This window comes from Oryzias latipes, chromosome 4 (assembly GCF_002234675.1).
Source record: "Oryzias latipes chromosome 4, ASM223467v1".
NCBI classification, from domain to species: domain Eukaryota; kingdom Metazoa; phylum Chordata; class Actinopteri; order Beloniformes; family Adrianichthyidae; genus Oryzias; species Oryzias latipes.
In genome coordinates this window covers 20,646,661-20,663,772 of record NC_019862.2, presented here as the reverse complement: position 1 = coordinate 20,663,772, position 17,112 = coordinate 20,646,661, and the positions used below count along the sequence as shown (strand labels likewise).

Here is a 17,112-nt window from a genome sequence, read left to right as displayed (position 1 = left end):
AAGCACTTTAAATTCATTATTAACTCTAAAATAGGTGTTTCATTTTAAATAAATGAAACATAAATTGAAATATAGGACATCTGCAGATACTGGCCAACTTGAATGTAAAAATCAAAATGTCAAATGTCAGAAGTCTAGTTTTGTGCATTCGTAATTTTGATGTCATCAGCTGGGTTGTTACTGATATATTTCTTCAAAAATGTTCGAAGAAATAAAGTAAAACAAAGATTAAAATAAATCTGCAATATTTTTGGGCTAAAACAACATGAGTTGAGTAAGTTTACCACAGTAACTTTTCAACCAAAATGATGTACAGATAACATATAATGCCCTTAGGGACACATATACTTATTGATTGGTGAGATTGTAGACGTTGAAATATTTTGTTCTTTTTTGATTTCTTTATAACTTTTAAGCACAAATTTTTTTTAAATATTTGAAGACCAATTTTAATACTTAACCTAATTCTGTTACTATTTTTCTTGGAAGGTTCTGGCAACAGCAGCAAAAGCACAAAAAAACAAATTGCGCTGGCATGCAACACTGTACAGTACTGCAGTACCTACGCAATCGACGTCAATTAATTTTGTGCCATTTTGTAATTTGTTCTCACCGCCAGAATTAGCAGATTCACATTGATCGCGTTAACAGTCGAGGAGTTCCTGTAGGTCAGAGAGCGCAAGCCATTTAGGGGTCCCCAGCAACATCACTGAATTTAAAGGGTTAATCTAGAAGTGGTGACGAATTTTGTGAAATGTAGTGGTTTTGCTCTTGCATAATCTAGGCAATAATGAATAATAACTGATGTCCAAAACTTTACGTTATTTACCGTACATATAAATATAACTACAAAAGAGTTAAAAGGGAATATTAAACGGAAATCTTTTATATATGGCATTTTCATGATATTGAGACCTTTCTTCAGATGGAAGGGAGATAGAATTGAATAGAATTCAATTGAATGTGTCTTTGTACATCGGTTACACCACACGTCTTGTGCAGCTTCTGCTGTAAATGCTCATACAATTTTGCTAAAAGAAAAATCATTTTCTGAGATGATTATTATGTCCAGACTAATTCCTAGCACTTCTAGGTTTGTAGAAAAACAATGAACACGGCTTCTGTTCCTTCAAAACTTCTAATGTCAAGAAACGGCACGTTGACCCTTGACTGACATCCCCTTTGCTTTCAGTGGATTGTGCTTGCAGCAATAGCTTTTAAGACCAATATCACAAAACTAGCGCAAAAACTGCCCGACCACTTCCTTTGTAACTTAATGGAGCAAACCTTTCAAATCTTATTTTATGAGAGATTCACTGTATACGAAAAATACATTTTTCTTTTTTTCCATGAATGGGTCATCCATTAAATAAACAAGCAGACTTTCAACTCTGACTGGACAGTACATTAGCTCAGTGCCCAAAGGACAGGATACTGTTGAGACAGAGGCTGAGTTGGATGAAAGAAGGATGTGAGCAAATAGGCTCTTGTATCTTTCCTTCCGCACAGTCATGTTTGCTGTCTGTGTTGTGTATTCTGCATTAAAGGAGGTGAAGGAAATGTCAGATTAAAATGGGTCGCTGTCCTGATGTTGTAGCAAAGACTTTCTTCCCTTCAGATTATCGAAATGTTTCCAAAAAACACAACCTGTATTTAATTTGGTGGGTTTGAGAGTCTCACTGGAAGGTTTTATGGTTATGATGGTAAAAAATGAGGTACAAATGTGGAATCAAACACTTTTTACAGACTGTTTAGATAGATAGATAGATGACTTTATTAATCCCACAATGGGGAAATTTCATTTCTGTGGCAGCAACACGACATTCAGAAATAATCTATATAATATAACATCAATAGAGGACATCACAAATTACATTTTATATTAGATAATTAAAAATATTACTAAAATTATTATGAAAAATTATTATCAAAAATGAGATTGTTATTAAATAAAGAAATAAATATTAAATAAATACAGCTGCAAAAGTGTAAAAAACATGCGGTCTGCAAAACATGTAAACTGTAAAAAAACATTACAAATTTTTTCAAAATACAGAAATAACTAATGAAGTTCACACCAAGAACAAAAACAAACAACTGTTCAGGAACAAAAAACAATTTAAAATTGAAAAACAACAACTACAACAAAAGTAAATGAATCAATGACTAAACAGACAAACACCCCTGGGACCGTGGAGTGTCACTTTGACATGGTGTTGTACAGTCTGATGGCTGTGGGGAGGAATGACCTGCGGTAGCGCTCCTTCTTACACTGAGGGTGCAACGGTCTTGTGCTGAAGGAGCTGGTCAGCGCCTCTACAGTTTGGTGCAGGGGGTGGGAGGGGTTATCCATGATGGATGTCAGCTTAGCTAACATCCTCCTGTCCGCCACCTCCTCGATGGACTCAAGTGTGCAGCCCAGGACAGAGCCGGCCCTCTTAACCAGTTTGTTAAGCCTCTTCAAGTCTCTGCCTGCACTGCCCCCCGCCCAGCACACAATTCCATAAAGGACCACTGAGGCCACCACAGTGTCGTAAAAGGTCCTCAGCAGCTGTCTGCACACGCCAAAGGACCTCAGTCTCCTCAGCAGGTGAAGGCGACTCTGGCCCCTCCTGTACAGAGCATCCGTGTTGTTGGACCAGTCCAGTCTGTTGTTCAGGTGAACACCCAGATATTTAAATGTGTCCACGACCTCAATGTCTGAACCCTGGATGTTCACCAGTGAGTGTGATGGTGAGGACCTCTTGAAGTCCAGGATCAGCTCCTTTGTCTTGCTGGTGTTAAGCAGCAGGTGGTTAACTTCACAACAGCTAACAAAGTCAGAGATGACCCCCCTGTACTCGTGCTCATCCCCCCCGATACACAGCCCACAATGGCACTGTCATCTGAGAACTTCTGCAGATGACAGTGGTGGGAGTCGTAGGTGAAGTCTGATGTGTACAGGGTAAACAGGAATGGGGAGAGCACAGTCCCTTGAGGTGCCCCCGTGCTGCAGACCACCACATCAGACACACAGTCACGCAGCCTCACAAACTGTGGCCTGTCTGTGAGGTAGTTGATGGTCCAAGCAACCAGATGTTGGTCCACACCTGCAACCTCCAGCTTCCTCCTCAGCAGTGATGGCTGAATTGTGTTGAAAGCACTGGAGATATCAAAAAACATGACTCTCACAGTGCTCCCAGGGGCCTCCAGGTGAGACAGGGCCCGATGCTGCAGGTAGATGATGGCGTCATCCACCCCGATGCCTGGTCGATATGCAAACTGCAGCGGGTCCAGTGCTGAGCTCACCTGAGTGCGGAGATGGCTGAGGATGATCCTCTCCATAGCCTTCATCAGGTGGGAAGTCAAGGCGACAGGTCTGAAGTGGTTCGGTTCCGTAGGACGAGGTACCTTTGGAACCGGAACCAGCCAGGAAGTCCTCCAGAGGACTGGTACCTTCTCCAGTCTGAGGCTCATATTAAATATGAACAGCATCACCACACAGAGCTGGTCTGCACACTCCCTGAGGAGCCTGGAGGTGATGCTGTCAGGGCCTGTTGCCTTCCTGGCCTTTGTTCTCCTTAACTCCATCCTAACCTGATTCAGGGTGAGGCAGAGGGGGGTTGGAGGGTGGGTGGGCGGTGGCTGGTCTGGTGCTGTGAGTCGTTGGGGGGGTCCCTTTGCTTCTGTTGGAAGAAGGGGAGAGTGGACTGTTTGGTGCCGAGGTGGTAACAGCTGCAGCTGGGAGGAGACGCCTGAGCTGGAAAGGTGTGAAGAGGGGGCCGAGTGGGTGGAGACTGGGGGCTGGGCAGAATCAAATCTGATAAAGAACAGGTTCAGTTCATTTGCCCAGGCTTGGTCACCTGTGACCTGGCGACCATTTCCAGCCTCAGCATGTCCTGAGATGTGTTTTAGACCCCTCCACACATCACGGATGATGTTCTGTTCCGGGCGCTGCTCCAGCTTCTTCCTGTAGCAGTCCTTGCACTTCCTGATCTTATATTTCAGGTCCCTCTGTACTCTGCGTAGCTCCTCCTTGTCCCCAGAGAGAAAAGCCCTCTTCTTCTCATTTAGGAGGGTCTTCAGCTCAGGAGTGACCCAGGGCTTGTTGTTGGAAAAACACTGCACTGATTTTATTTGCACTGTGTTTTCCACACAAAAATTGACATGGTCCGTGATGCAGTCAGTAAGACTGTCAATGTCCTCCCCGTGTGGACTGCAGAGAACGTCCCAGTCTGTGGTGCTAAAACAGTCCCTTAGTCGCTCTGTTACCTCCTCAGTCCAGATCTTCACCGTTTTAATCTGTGGTTTCTGCTGTTTCACCACTGGAGTGTACGCAGAGGAGAGATGGACCAGGTTGTGATCAGAGCGTCCTAAAGGGGGGAGGGGGGCAGGAGCATATGCATTCTTGATGTTAGCATAGAAAAGGTCCAGAGTTTTTCTGTCCCTCGTATGACAGTTCACATACTGGGTGAAGTTGGACAGGGTGGCGGAGAGGGGGGTGCATGCATGGTTAAAGTCCCCAGAAATCAGGATCAGGGCCTGCGGGTGTTGTGTCTGCAGCTGGGACACGGTGCTGTGCACGCGCTCACAAGCGACAGCAGCGTCAGCCGACGGGGGGATGTAAACAGTGACCACCAGCACATGGGAGAACTCCCGTGGAAGGTAGTACGGCCGAACGCTGACTGCCACCAGTTCAATGTCCTTGCTGCAGTGCTGTTCTTTCACAGTGATGTGGTTCGGGTTACACCATCTGTCATTCACGAACACCGCCAGACCACCGCCTTTCTTCTTTCCGCTCTGCGCCGCGCTCCGGTCCGCCCGCACCAGCGTGAATCCAGTAACTGAGACCACGGAGTTTGTCATGTCCTGGTTGAGCCACGTCTCGGTGAAACACAGCAGGCTGCTCTCACGGTACACCCGCTGCAGACGCATGAGCGCTGTTAACTCGTCCAGCTTGTTAGAGAGCGCGCGGACGTTTCCCATAGTAACGGATGGTAAGCATGGCTTGTACCTCCGTCTTCTCTCCCGGCGTTTAACTCTAGCTCTGCAGCCTCGTCGTTTCCTCCGTATTTCAGCTGGAACATCTGGCTTTCCAGCGAGGAGAATCTCAACTCGTCCAACAGCTAACAGCTGATCTCGAGTGTAAACAATGGAGCTGCATCCTAACGGATCCCCCGAGGCCGGTTCAAAAAGTTGAGAAAAAATAAAAAAACAAAAAGCAAAAGTAATGATGTTCCTGTCCTTTGTCGCAGAGCTTTGTAATAGTTGTTGAAAAATACAAAAAACACAAATAAGTTGGAAGAAAATATTAAAAAACGCAAAGTAAGGAACACAAAAAGGTAGAGCTGCCCAGATGAGCTGCCACACACCGGCGCCATGGTATAGGAAGTACCATTTAGTGGAAGACAACAAGGGGAAGGCAGCTTCTTTGAGGACTTGCAAGACAAACTGGCATGTAAACACATTTGTCATAAGCACACTCCAAACTTAGTCCCCAGAAACAACAAAAACACGAAACACACAGCATGACGATCATGGTTAAATGTTTCATGAAAGAAACACTTAACCCATTCAAAATCAACTAAGAACTGTTGGTTAAAAACCAGTCATGCTTCCACCAGCTACAGCATTACAAGGAACTTTTTAGAACAGGGTGGGGAAGTCAAGGGCTGGTGAGTTTTCCAGATATCCTTGCACTACTCACAACTGATTACCTGGATCAGGTATGTGCAGCCAATTAGAACACCCAACATATCCAATTATGCTGCAGCATGTTATGCTGGAAAAAAAAGCTGGAGTTCCTAACCACGCTTTAGAAAATGTGTCTGGTTTGATGCCTAAACCCAATAATTTGCAAAGACAATATGTGGAATGTGTAAAATTCTTTGCCCACTTGTCCAAATAAAAGTGACTACATCCATCCATTTTCATAACCCCCTTTTGACTTTTCGGGGTCATAGGTTTGCCGGAGCCTGTCCTGGCTACTGTTGGGCGAAGGCGGTGTACACCTTAGACAGGTTGCCAGTCTGTCGTAGAGCAAGTGACCACATGCTTTACAAATATAAATAAAACTAAGTAATAGAGATTCTCTTTGTCAAAGCACCTCCAAGAATGTCTTTAAATTCATTATTTTGTTTTTTAATGAACTTTTGGCTTTTTATAAAAACCTCCAGTTTTCTTACACCCTTGTCCGTCTTTTCTCTTTGCTTTAGTAAACTTCTTTCTTATCGATCTGTTTTGCCTTTGTTTGTCTTACAATTTAAAAAACCTTTCTCATGTGTTACTCATTTGGTTTATTTTTGTTTTACAGGTTTCCTTGGATTAAAATCATCTGGGTCTCATCAGCATCTTTGTGCATACACCGTCTTGTTTTTTCTTGTTTCCCTGATGCATGTTTTCTTGTTCTTTTCCCAACATGATGAACCTGCTTTGTCTGCTCTTTAATTTGTTCAATCAGGTTGGCCTGATTTGCTGTAGGTCCGACGAGCCCCCTACATCTCTGATTTCTCAATCAACTCATTTCAGATTCACAAAGTCTTGATTTTCAAGTTCTATCCCATTTCATTCATTATTGATTCATTTTCCATTTCAAGACCATTTTTGCATCGTTATGAATAATTTCTATATTAACAGTAATTTAAGCTATAGGAAAGAATAATTAGAACATTTTTTGAATTATTTAATCATTGGGATAAAAACGAAGGGTAAAGCAAGTGTGCACCCCAGCAATACACTGCTAGAGAAAAATAAGACAAACTGACTAAAGCCTATAGAATTTTAGATGTAAAACATGGCGTATTTAAAATTTCATTGTGCGGGTTTTATGGGGAAAATGTCAAACTCTAGACTGTTTAACACTTCTTTATAACAGGAAAACACATATATGTGTTAAATGTGGTGTTTGAAGGAGAGTTACTGCATTGGTTTACATTATAAATTCAATTGATTAAGAGCTTTTCTTGGTATGAAACTGCTCTAACTTTGAAAAGATGCTCATAATGCCCTTGGGCTTCCCCGTCAAAACTTTAGAGTTAATGTGTCGCTATGCAATTTTCTACGAATGTTTTTAGGCTTTAAGTACAAAACATGAACTTTGAAAGTTATATCAGGTTGAACTTTGACCAATCAGGGATTTGGATTTGGTAGTGACTCGTAGATGGCGTCCCTTTTAATTCACAGGAAGTGTCAAGTGTTTAAAAATTGATCATGGAGGAGAAATGAATCATTGCTGTTTGTCCCCGTCCGGAATTATACGACACCAATGTATCGGAATAGAGCTGTGAAAGACAAGAAAAAAACTGGAGCAAGAGTTGCACCGCTTTGCTAGTTCACACCAAGTGTCTTCTAACTGTTGGTGGCGGACATGCGCTAATACCGTCCAGTGTGAACTAAATGCGCACTCAAGAACGTGCTTTTAGGCTGCATCACATGCTCAATGGGAATGTAACAAAATAGTAATTTCTCAAGAATGAAAAAGGGCAACGGCTTCTTTCAGTGCATTTAAAACTTTTCTAATCCCACATGCAAACTGAACTGCAGGACAATTCTGAGATTAGTGGATGCCCTTCAAGATGATTACAAAGTTGAGATATTGACTGTGTGCTCAGAAAGCTATCAATTTTTTTAGGTGCAGATAGTGGCTTAAAGAATGTACATCACACAGGCGTACTAAAAAAACCTGTATAGTACCATGATTCCTTGATGCGAGCATAGGCCCAATAGTATACAATAAAAGAAAAGCTATACGCACAAAAAAAACAAGATAACATAAAATGTATGCATGTTAATTTAGTGTAATTGCACTGAATAGCTGGATTGTAATTTTAATGTCATGACCACAAAATTATGCAGTTGCCCTCATTCATTTTAAGATATGTTCTTTACTTTTTCCCAGAGGGAAAAAATGTTGTCATAAACATTATCTTAGTACAAATACAGACGCAAAACGGCTTTCTAAATTTACTTACTGACAAAGTGCAGAAAACTCGCAAATTTACAAAACAGACTGTTTTTCTGTGTTCTTCTTTTTAAAGCCTTGTCTCCTATCCCAGCAGCTGTAGATTCTGGGTGGCCTAATGCCTATAAAATACATAAAAGTATGTGAGGAGCTCTTTGTTCTTTAAAGGCAAATACTTAGGAGTGCAGAGAATAATAAAAAAAAGAAAATACATTGTTTGTTTAGATTTAACCTTTTGGAGCATGACTGTGAAACTGGCCCAAATTTGTGTGTGTAAGTGAGGGTATCTGAACTCCATTCAGGAGATTGTAGTATGGTTATTAATAATTAGTTCTACTGGTTTTGCCCAGAGGCTGCGTTCCATTTCTGGCTGACTGTGAATGGGAAGAAAAAAAAGTCCACCAATACACTGTAGCTTGTGTACCAGTTTGCAAATAAAGTAGAACGGTCCACATTAGCACAAGTTTGATCAGTCTTAAAAATGTTACTTAAATTCCATCTATAATCTTGATATGCTATTGGAGTCAATGAGAACACTAGAATAAAATGTAGCCAATCTCCAATTGTTAGTTTTTACTACAAATAAATCTTGTTTTTGTGTTTCTCTCCTGTCTAAAGTAGTATACATTTCTAAAATAAAAATGAAACAAAACAAACGAAACAGCATTTTGTTCCATCTGCAAAAGTGACCAAACCAAGCCATGTTTATTGTGTGTAGTAAAAGAAAAAGAAATGCATGTCAAAACTTGATTTATACATTCATTTTCCTCATGCAACTGTCTAATGATTCGTAAACCTCCAGTGTCTCTGTGGGTATTTGGACCAATAAGGAGAAACAGATGGCGTGTTCAGCCAAGGAGTCAAGGAGATGTCTCTCCTGGTATAATTGCATATCATCTCTCATAAAAACTGCAGGTTTGCGAGATTTTTTATTTATGTTGCTTAGTCCAATGGAAACAAAGTACAAAAAGGACACAGCATTAATGCTTCTGGAGATCCCTGAGCCAGCTGAGCTTGATCGTCTTACAATCAGGCAGCCCTTCTTAAAGAATGACTTTAAATTTGGATTTATTTTAGAGCTGTCTAAGTCAGGAATCAGTCCCTACCAAATGGTCACACCTTCTGGAGGAAAATTCTTTCATTTTATATGATTTTTTCCAAATGTGTATGCTTTAGGTGGATTGGTCTAGTGTTTTTTTTTTCTCCATACTGTTCTAAAGAGAAGAAAAAAAACACTTGTTTTTGGGTAGTCTGATAGTCTGTTCTTGGATATCTACCATTTGAGTGGTCTGATAAACCAAGGAAAGTGTTCCCTTTTAAAAGAAAAGCATGTGCTGACCCATATTTTGTTAACAGCTAAATTTTAAAGACAGACTGTCAGAACATCAAATTTTATGGGTGCTGATAAATGATTTCAAATATATGTAATGAAAATGATTTTTAACATCTATGCATGACGACTCCTATAAACGGATATAAGTGCACTTTGTTTTTTTTTTGTCATCAATTTAGGATTTTGGCTACCTTTGTGTTTAGCATAAAATCATCGCATTAAACATTAGCTATTTTTTTAAGACGTCTTCAATACTCATAAATCACCAGCACTAAAGTCTTGTTTGACTTTAAAAAGTGTGATATTTTATACTTTATTTTGAACAATTATTTTAGCCTTAAGGAAACAATCTGACTGTTTCACAGTATTTGGAAAGCTTTAAGGGTTAGTATTATTTAAGGCTGTCAACAATTAGTTGACGATGTCGACTAAAATTAGCGTCAACTATAAAAATCATCTATGCTAACTTGGCGTTGTAAACGCCTATTTATTTTTATTAATTTCAGTGATTATAATAACCACCAGCCATCATTGGGAACAGGAAAAAGCTTGGCGTGCAAAGAAAAAGCGGTGCAAATCCCAAAAATCTTGCTCCAGACGTTTTGTTTTCACAACTCTGTTCCTATAAATGCCAGTCTTGGTGTCATATTAATCCAATCGGACACAAACCGCAATTATTATCGTCTTCTTCAAGATCATGTTTACAATACTTGGTACTTCCATGCTTTGAAGCGTACGCCACCCACACGTAAATACTGAATCCGATTCCCCGATTGGTAAAGTTGCTGCGTTGCTGCAAGTCAGTGTGAAAATGTTCTACTGGTTGTATTTTCAGCCTGCGATCAATGAACGTACGTAGAGCTCGTAACCAGACTTAAAAACATACGTAGCGAAACGCGATTACTGACGTTTCTGATGGGCAATCGGATGCAAAATTCTGGACATCGCCATTGACTGTAGACTGGAGAGTAGCCGGTGCACACCAGAGATGGCTGCAACACTTACACAGAGCTTCCTTAATGTGTTTCTAAAAGGAATGAGACCTCTATAAATGGTTGAAGAGGATGGATTTAAAGACATGATTAAGGCGCTGCACCCTGGCCACCTAAGTCACTTTTACAAACTAAAAGAGGAAAAGTTATTGTAGAATATTTTACTCTTCACTAATTGTAATAAAGTAAAACCCATGTTCAAAAAATATTTTTTGCTTTTTCTTTTCTATGAGAAGTTTAGACAATGAGTTAATGCAGGGATCAGGAAACATATAGCTTGTGAGGCAATTATGCCTTTTTTTGTGCTAGCATATAGCTTATATGGGACCCCAAACTTTGTTTCTTTTATAAGGTGAAATTGAAATTTATGAACCATACATGTAAAATTGTAATTTCTGTGAACGCACCTTATACCGAGCATTAGAAGTACCAGACATGATGTGAACCTCCACAGCAATATTACCGATTGTAAACGATAATCTTTGACTAATCGACTCATGAAATAATCGCTAGTGACAGCCCTAGCATTATTAAAAGTGTACGGTAATTCATGAACATATCCTCCTGTTGCATTATGTGGACACTTGGTGCTCGTTGGTCCGTGTCATATGGCGATATGTGGTCCAATATGGTCGATTAAAATAGGAAATAAAGTGTGTTTTGCTCTTTGTATTTGGGCTTCAAAACCACAAGTCGAGACTTAAAAATCTAGAAACTTTTAAAAATATATATTTTTATTTCAAAACCAAACAAAATACAGGAGAGATGCTTAATTGAGATAACTGGTTCTAACATCACAATTTTGAAACAGTATTTTAGTTTAATATGAATACTGATTATAGAGCTAACATTATAAATGTAGGTCTAGAGAAATATGCAAAGTCTAGCGAAAGTGTCTTATATTATATTTATATTTAATGTGAACTAATGGCATGTCATACCCCTTTAGCTTTTTATTTTTCTTTGCATATGTGGGGTGGTGGCCAGCTTGAGTGGCAGTAAGCCAGCAGCTCTAGCTGAAATGCAACTGAAGATGAAAAGGAATGCACAAAAGAAATATGCAAAGCGCTCAGCAAATCCCCCCAAATGATTTGGCCACACAGCGCCGAGCCATTATGCGAGTGAAAAATTCCTCACAGGAGCGTTTAAAACCGTCTGGGGTCTTTGATGTGCATTCCTCCCCTCTGCCTTTAAAAACGCTGCACATGAATATTTATCACATTAGTTTACCAAACACTTTATTCCTTTTTTATAGCAAAAGGTTACATTTGCAAAATGTTGGGTCACATGGGAATTTCTGTTGAAAGACGAAAGTGTTGCGCTTTTTACTTAGATAAAGCAAACTTGAAATCTATACTCTTTACTTAAATATTTAAATCAATATCTGTCTATCTTTTATCATACTGAATAAATTACAAGTTATGGAGCACAACCTTCCTTTCTTTAATGACAATTTTACTTTAAGTCAAGAATCTTGGGATAGATGTGTTGGATTGATGAAAGGATAGAAAGACAGATCCTAAAATATGCAATAATAAAGAGCTGCAACTTCCATATATTTTTAATGATTAATATTTTTTTAAACTATAACCCAGTTTTTTTAAAAGCATCTATATGTGCTTTTATTCAACCACATCGGTTTAAATCATACAGCAGAATTAAAACATGATTTTATCTTTCAAATTAACAAGATCCAACATGTTTACATTTCATATTCCACATTATTTTTAGAAGATGGTTAGGGTTTATTTTATTAAAGGTTACATGTGTCTTCCAGCTTCAGTTTTTCAAAGTTGAGTATATACTGTGCAAACAGCAGAGAAACTTTTATTTTACATGACCATCAGCAGGAGATCTCTTAATTATGAGGATAATTGGCTAGATGTAAAATAAAAGGTTTATTCTGGTTGCAAAAACAAAGACCAAAGAGTATCTTTTCTGTAATAACTCAGCTTTTTCCTGTTATGTTAAAGTTATACTCATGCTTTCTGTTTTTGAGTGTCTTTAAATATAAAATATAGAAATCAAAAATTTAAGTTTGAATTTTTCCCTCGTATTCTACTTAGCTGCACAAGGCAAAAGATAAAAGTTTAATGAAAACCTGCTAGCATTTTGTGTTACTTTATTAGGAACAACGTGCTAACAGCACACTTTCTAAGAGCCTTAACCCTTTATGTTTAACTGATTCATAGATAAGAAATACCACCTTTGGTCATGAACTTCTGCTGAGTGACCCACTTCATAAACTTCAATAGAAACAGCTGTGTCTGAATTTTAGCCCGCTCCCACACTTTATTGTAGGTACATCATTTTTGTAGAGATGTCTTCATTGCATGTTAAAAAAACGAGGGCCCTTATGGCCGCTGTTTAGGACAAAATACGCCAGAACACGCTGCATTCAGGGAAATGACAGTGGAAGGAGAGCGGACAGGCAACATACCTGACACGAGAAAGTATTTATTTACTTACCCTAAAAAACTTCGTTTGAACAAATTTAAATCATACAAGTAAATCAAGAATTTAAAAAATATTTTGATGTAATGTAGTTTTTCTACAAATTGCTAGTGTTGACGCTGCTACCAATTAGTTTGTGGTCAGTAATTACAGAAGACTTCAATCAATTTGTATCAACTTAAATTGTAAGTTTGTATCTACTGCTTTTAAGGTTTAACCATGATAAAATAAATCACTATAATAATGTTGCATTGTTTTGAATAAATCTGGAAGTCATTTGTTTTTATTAAAGTGGTGATTGACAAGCAGGAGAGCCATGCTTGTTTACATACAAGCTATTTTTTCGAAGATGCATTGAGGTTAAGGACTATCTCATTAATGTGGCCTGTTTTATTGAGATGTGCAGGAGAACCACAGTCTGATGGTTATGGTTCAACTGGAATCAAATTATTATTGTATTAGTGTAATCATTGGAATTAGTATTGATTAGCACAGTTATAGTTATGCTCTTAAATTGCGTCCTTTCCCACTCTGGGCAGTTTATTTAGGTGGTGTTAAAAATCGTAGCCTGGTGTCCCATGTGGTAGAAACACCTTAAACCACACAAACTCGTGTTGAGTCTGGGCTAATAGAAAAAAATGATTGAGGGATTAGGGACTAGGGCTGCAATTTAGATGAGGTCAACATGCAAAGGGCACAGCATGTGTGCCACAGAAAAAACAGGAAAGAGGACAATCATACTACTCTTTTGTTCTGTTTTTTTTTTTTAATCAGTTGTGTGTACAGCATTTCCACTATATTGATACTATAAAACAAGTGTTGATAAATTGTTATTGTGAATATAAATGATTGTGACGACAGTCATGCAGTAATAAAATATATATTAATATATATTTTTTCCAAGTACCACAGACGAAAGATAACTGACTGATTTTTAAAAAAATCTGTTATGACTAAAAGCTGCTTGCACAAAAACAATGCTGTTTATCCCGGTGAAAGTGGTTAATGATGACCTGCTCTGGGCTAACATTAATCTTACAAATTAAACGTGTAAGCCTAAAGCTTAAACTGTACACTTAAAACACCAACAAAAAGATCTACATTGCATGTAAAATCCAAGCATATTTTTCTAATCTACCTTTTTCAATTTCTAAACCATTTAAAATTTCGAAGGAAAAACAATGTACATAAATCTCTGTCACCTTAATTACAAACAGATAAGGCAAATCCAGGCAGAAGCAGCTCTGGAGGCAGTCGGGCACAGCAAACACAGCGAGAAATTGATTGGCTAATTATTCCCCGCCATTAGAATTGATTCTTTTTACAACAAGAAAAAAATGGGATGAATATCCACTGTGGATGGCTGGAACTAAAATCGTTTTTGATTGGTGTAAAAAATAAAATTCTTTTAACACAAAGATATGTTTTTAACAGTTCATTTATTGATGAACTTCCCTATCATACAGAAAGAAAGGAGAAATTAGGTCCATAACAGGATCTGGCAGTTTTTTTTTTCTTAGCAACAATGCACATTCATTTGTTCATTGTAACAGAAACAACTTTCAATGGTTGTCAAGATGCACAGCAGGCCATGATCCCTCACAGCCTTCAGGAGGGAATTATCTGGTAATTGAGTTAAATATCATGTTTGTTTTTGCACCAAAGGAGTCTTTTCATATTTCTTTCACGCTGATGTTCTGTCAATTCTCCAACTAATTTCCCAAGTCATTTCCCTTTTAGCCTTTTTGTCAGCAAAACACACCTAATGAAGTTAATCAGTAGCAGTTAGAGAAGGGATATCTGGAAAAAAATGGTCACAGGTTTGTCGACATAGATGTAGATCTGGACCAAATCTGAGGAGACGCAATTCAATATCACATTTTTCAAAAGTTTCACCAGGCACGTCATAAAAAAGCTCAATTCTTGTGTCCCACAGTCCTGAGTGGATAAATAAATGTCTCAACAGTGTCGCCAAACAACACTCTTTCACATCCTTATTTAAGCCTTAGACACAACTGCCATTAAGGCTAAAGGTGGCTGTCTGCAAGCAAAGAAAGGCCAACCTATACAGATCCCAGAGGTACCTCAAACAAAATAGCAAAGTCATAGTCTGATTGGTAAGCCTGTAGAATGATAATGTTCATGTTCGTATTTTTTTGCGAGCAACAGGTCTAGCAAACACACATACAATATGCAAAGACCCCCCACCCCCACCCTGCCCCCACCCCAAAATCCTGTGGATTTTGCAAAAGGCTCTTAAGTTCTGTTCATGTGATAAATGCGTACTCCTTATGTGCCCCATACAGATTCACTCATCCTTTTGCCCTCAGATAGCCTTTATCTCGTCATGAGGCAGTTGTGACTGCTGATTTACTAATGGCTTTTGCGGGGCAATAGGGCACCGTACGACAGCGTCACCCATACGCCGTATGTGCACACAACTTAGCCTTAAAAAATACTTCACAATACACTTACCACATGCATGACAATTGCATGTTACATTTTCAACGAGCCTCAAGGGAAATGCAAGACACGCTTCCCTTAAGGTGTGCCTTGTACCGGCCGGTCTAACCCCGGTAGAACCTTCTGGTAGAACCCTCCATGAGCTTGGACAATCCAAAAAAATCCCACAGCACCCATACAGGTCATCTCCCGTGCATGTGACTATAGCTTTACTTGGTCCCACTTATTTATGGACACTACTTGGCACCTGCTACTTTTTGTTACCCTTTTCCTGAAAAACGTGTAACTGTCCAAAACTGGCAAAAAATAAAATACACAGTTTGTCCGATGTTTTAACATTCATTTGCAATTGTTTTATTAATTTTTTCAGGCAGATGGAACCTCCTGAGTTTGGCAATGCTGTAAGGCTTCCCAGGCTTTCCTGGATTAGATAAAAATGTGTTTTCTTGCCACCTGCAGCCTTCTCTGCTGCTTTTTGTCATCATTAGTGTGACGGTAAGTCACAGACCAAGCAGCCAATAAAGCAGCAGCAACATGTCCTCTATCGTTTCTGTGTTTAGCGCAAGATAAAGGCCGTTAAAGGACATTTTGAGTTCTTAGCTGTAATGGAAAACAACCCCTACTGAGCCAACTCAATGGAAAAGCCCCTAAAGGCCTAAGAACCAAATAAATGTTCGCAAATAAAGTTTTTTTTTCATGGAATTTTTTAAGGTGGTGCTCCTTTAAGAACACCTGGTCTTTGCCTCTCTTTGGCATACGTTTTTGCAGCTAACTTATGTGTCAAACTGTTAAGTCTTTTTGCTATAACCAAGAGATGATCTGTCACACATGGTTCAGAAGACAATAGTGAAAGATGGAGGAGACAAACCTCACGCTCTTCCTCCCCTGGGAGGAGGAACCCAAAAAACATTTGCAGGAGAAGGGTAGGATGGTGCAGACTAGCTAAACCATCGTAGACTAAATACAATCTTTTAGAAATCCTTCTTTTAAAGGTTGACACAAACAACTAACAAAATCCATCTTTTTGACAGAACCAGTTCCAGAACCCCCCCCCCCCCCCCCAACTGAGTTCCTGGATTCACTTCTGAGCTTCATCCGCCTGGGAGGGAGTGTGTCAGTGTTTGGAGGATAAATACAGGGAGCAGGGGGGATCAAGTATGAGTCATTCAGAGCAAAATATGAAGTGTTATACCATTAGGGTTCAATTTGGTTTCTACTTCAGAGAAAAAGTACTATACTGTACTTAAATTTGACAGTTTTCTTGTTCGACCAAATTTACAATAAATATCAAGTTTTGATACGACAGAGAGCAACGTCTGCCAAAAAAATTCTCTTAGCTCTTCCTGAATACTAATTATTAATATTGATCTCACAGTTCTGCCACACACTGAAGCTGATTGAAAACCTAAAAGGTCATATTTTTCAGCCGCATATTTTCCTCATTTTAAACCTTAAAAAACAAACTAAAGTTTAGATTTCTAATATTGCCTATCATTTGTACAATTAAACAACGATTAAATTAATTAAAGATGCCAGACAACTGTTATATTCCTAAAATTACATCGTGTTCTAATATTGGGTGGTGCTGCATTGGTTCTATATTTAGACTTTCTGTATTGGTCATACTGAATATGACACTTTAATATACACATCATTTTGGAGGAACAATCTTGTGATCCTAGCAGATCCTAGCATAGTTCCTAAAAAATCAGAACTGTTCAGTTAAAGTTGTATTAAAAATACATCATACAAAAAGTATAACTTATTGAACCTTAATATTTGGCTTAGAGATTTATGTGCACATTAATATTGAGTTATGTTTTAGTTTAATATTATATTTGTGGAAATTGGTTCCCCAAAGTTCACAAATCTAGTTTATAAATTTACTTTAAAGTTGTTTTAAGTTAAAAAGTCCCACACCGCCGTATATA

General features: G+C 38.9%; 1 protein-coding gene across 2 annotated transcripts in view; it reads right to left on the bottom strand.

Annotated features, from left to right (window-relative positions):
- The window catches only part of LOC101163480 (carboxyl-terminal PDZ ligand of neuronal nitric oxide synthase protein), a 172,713-nt gene that overhangs the window by 98,272 nt on the left and 57,329 nt on the right, over positions 1-17,112 (bottom strand). The window lies entirely within an intron of this gene.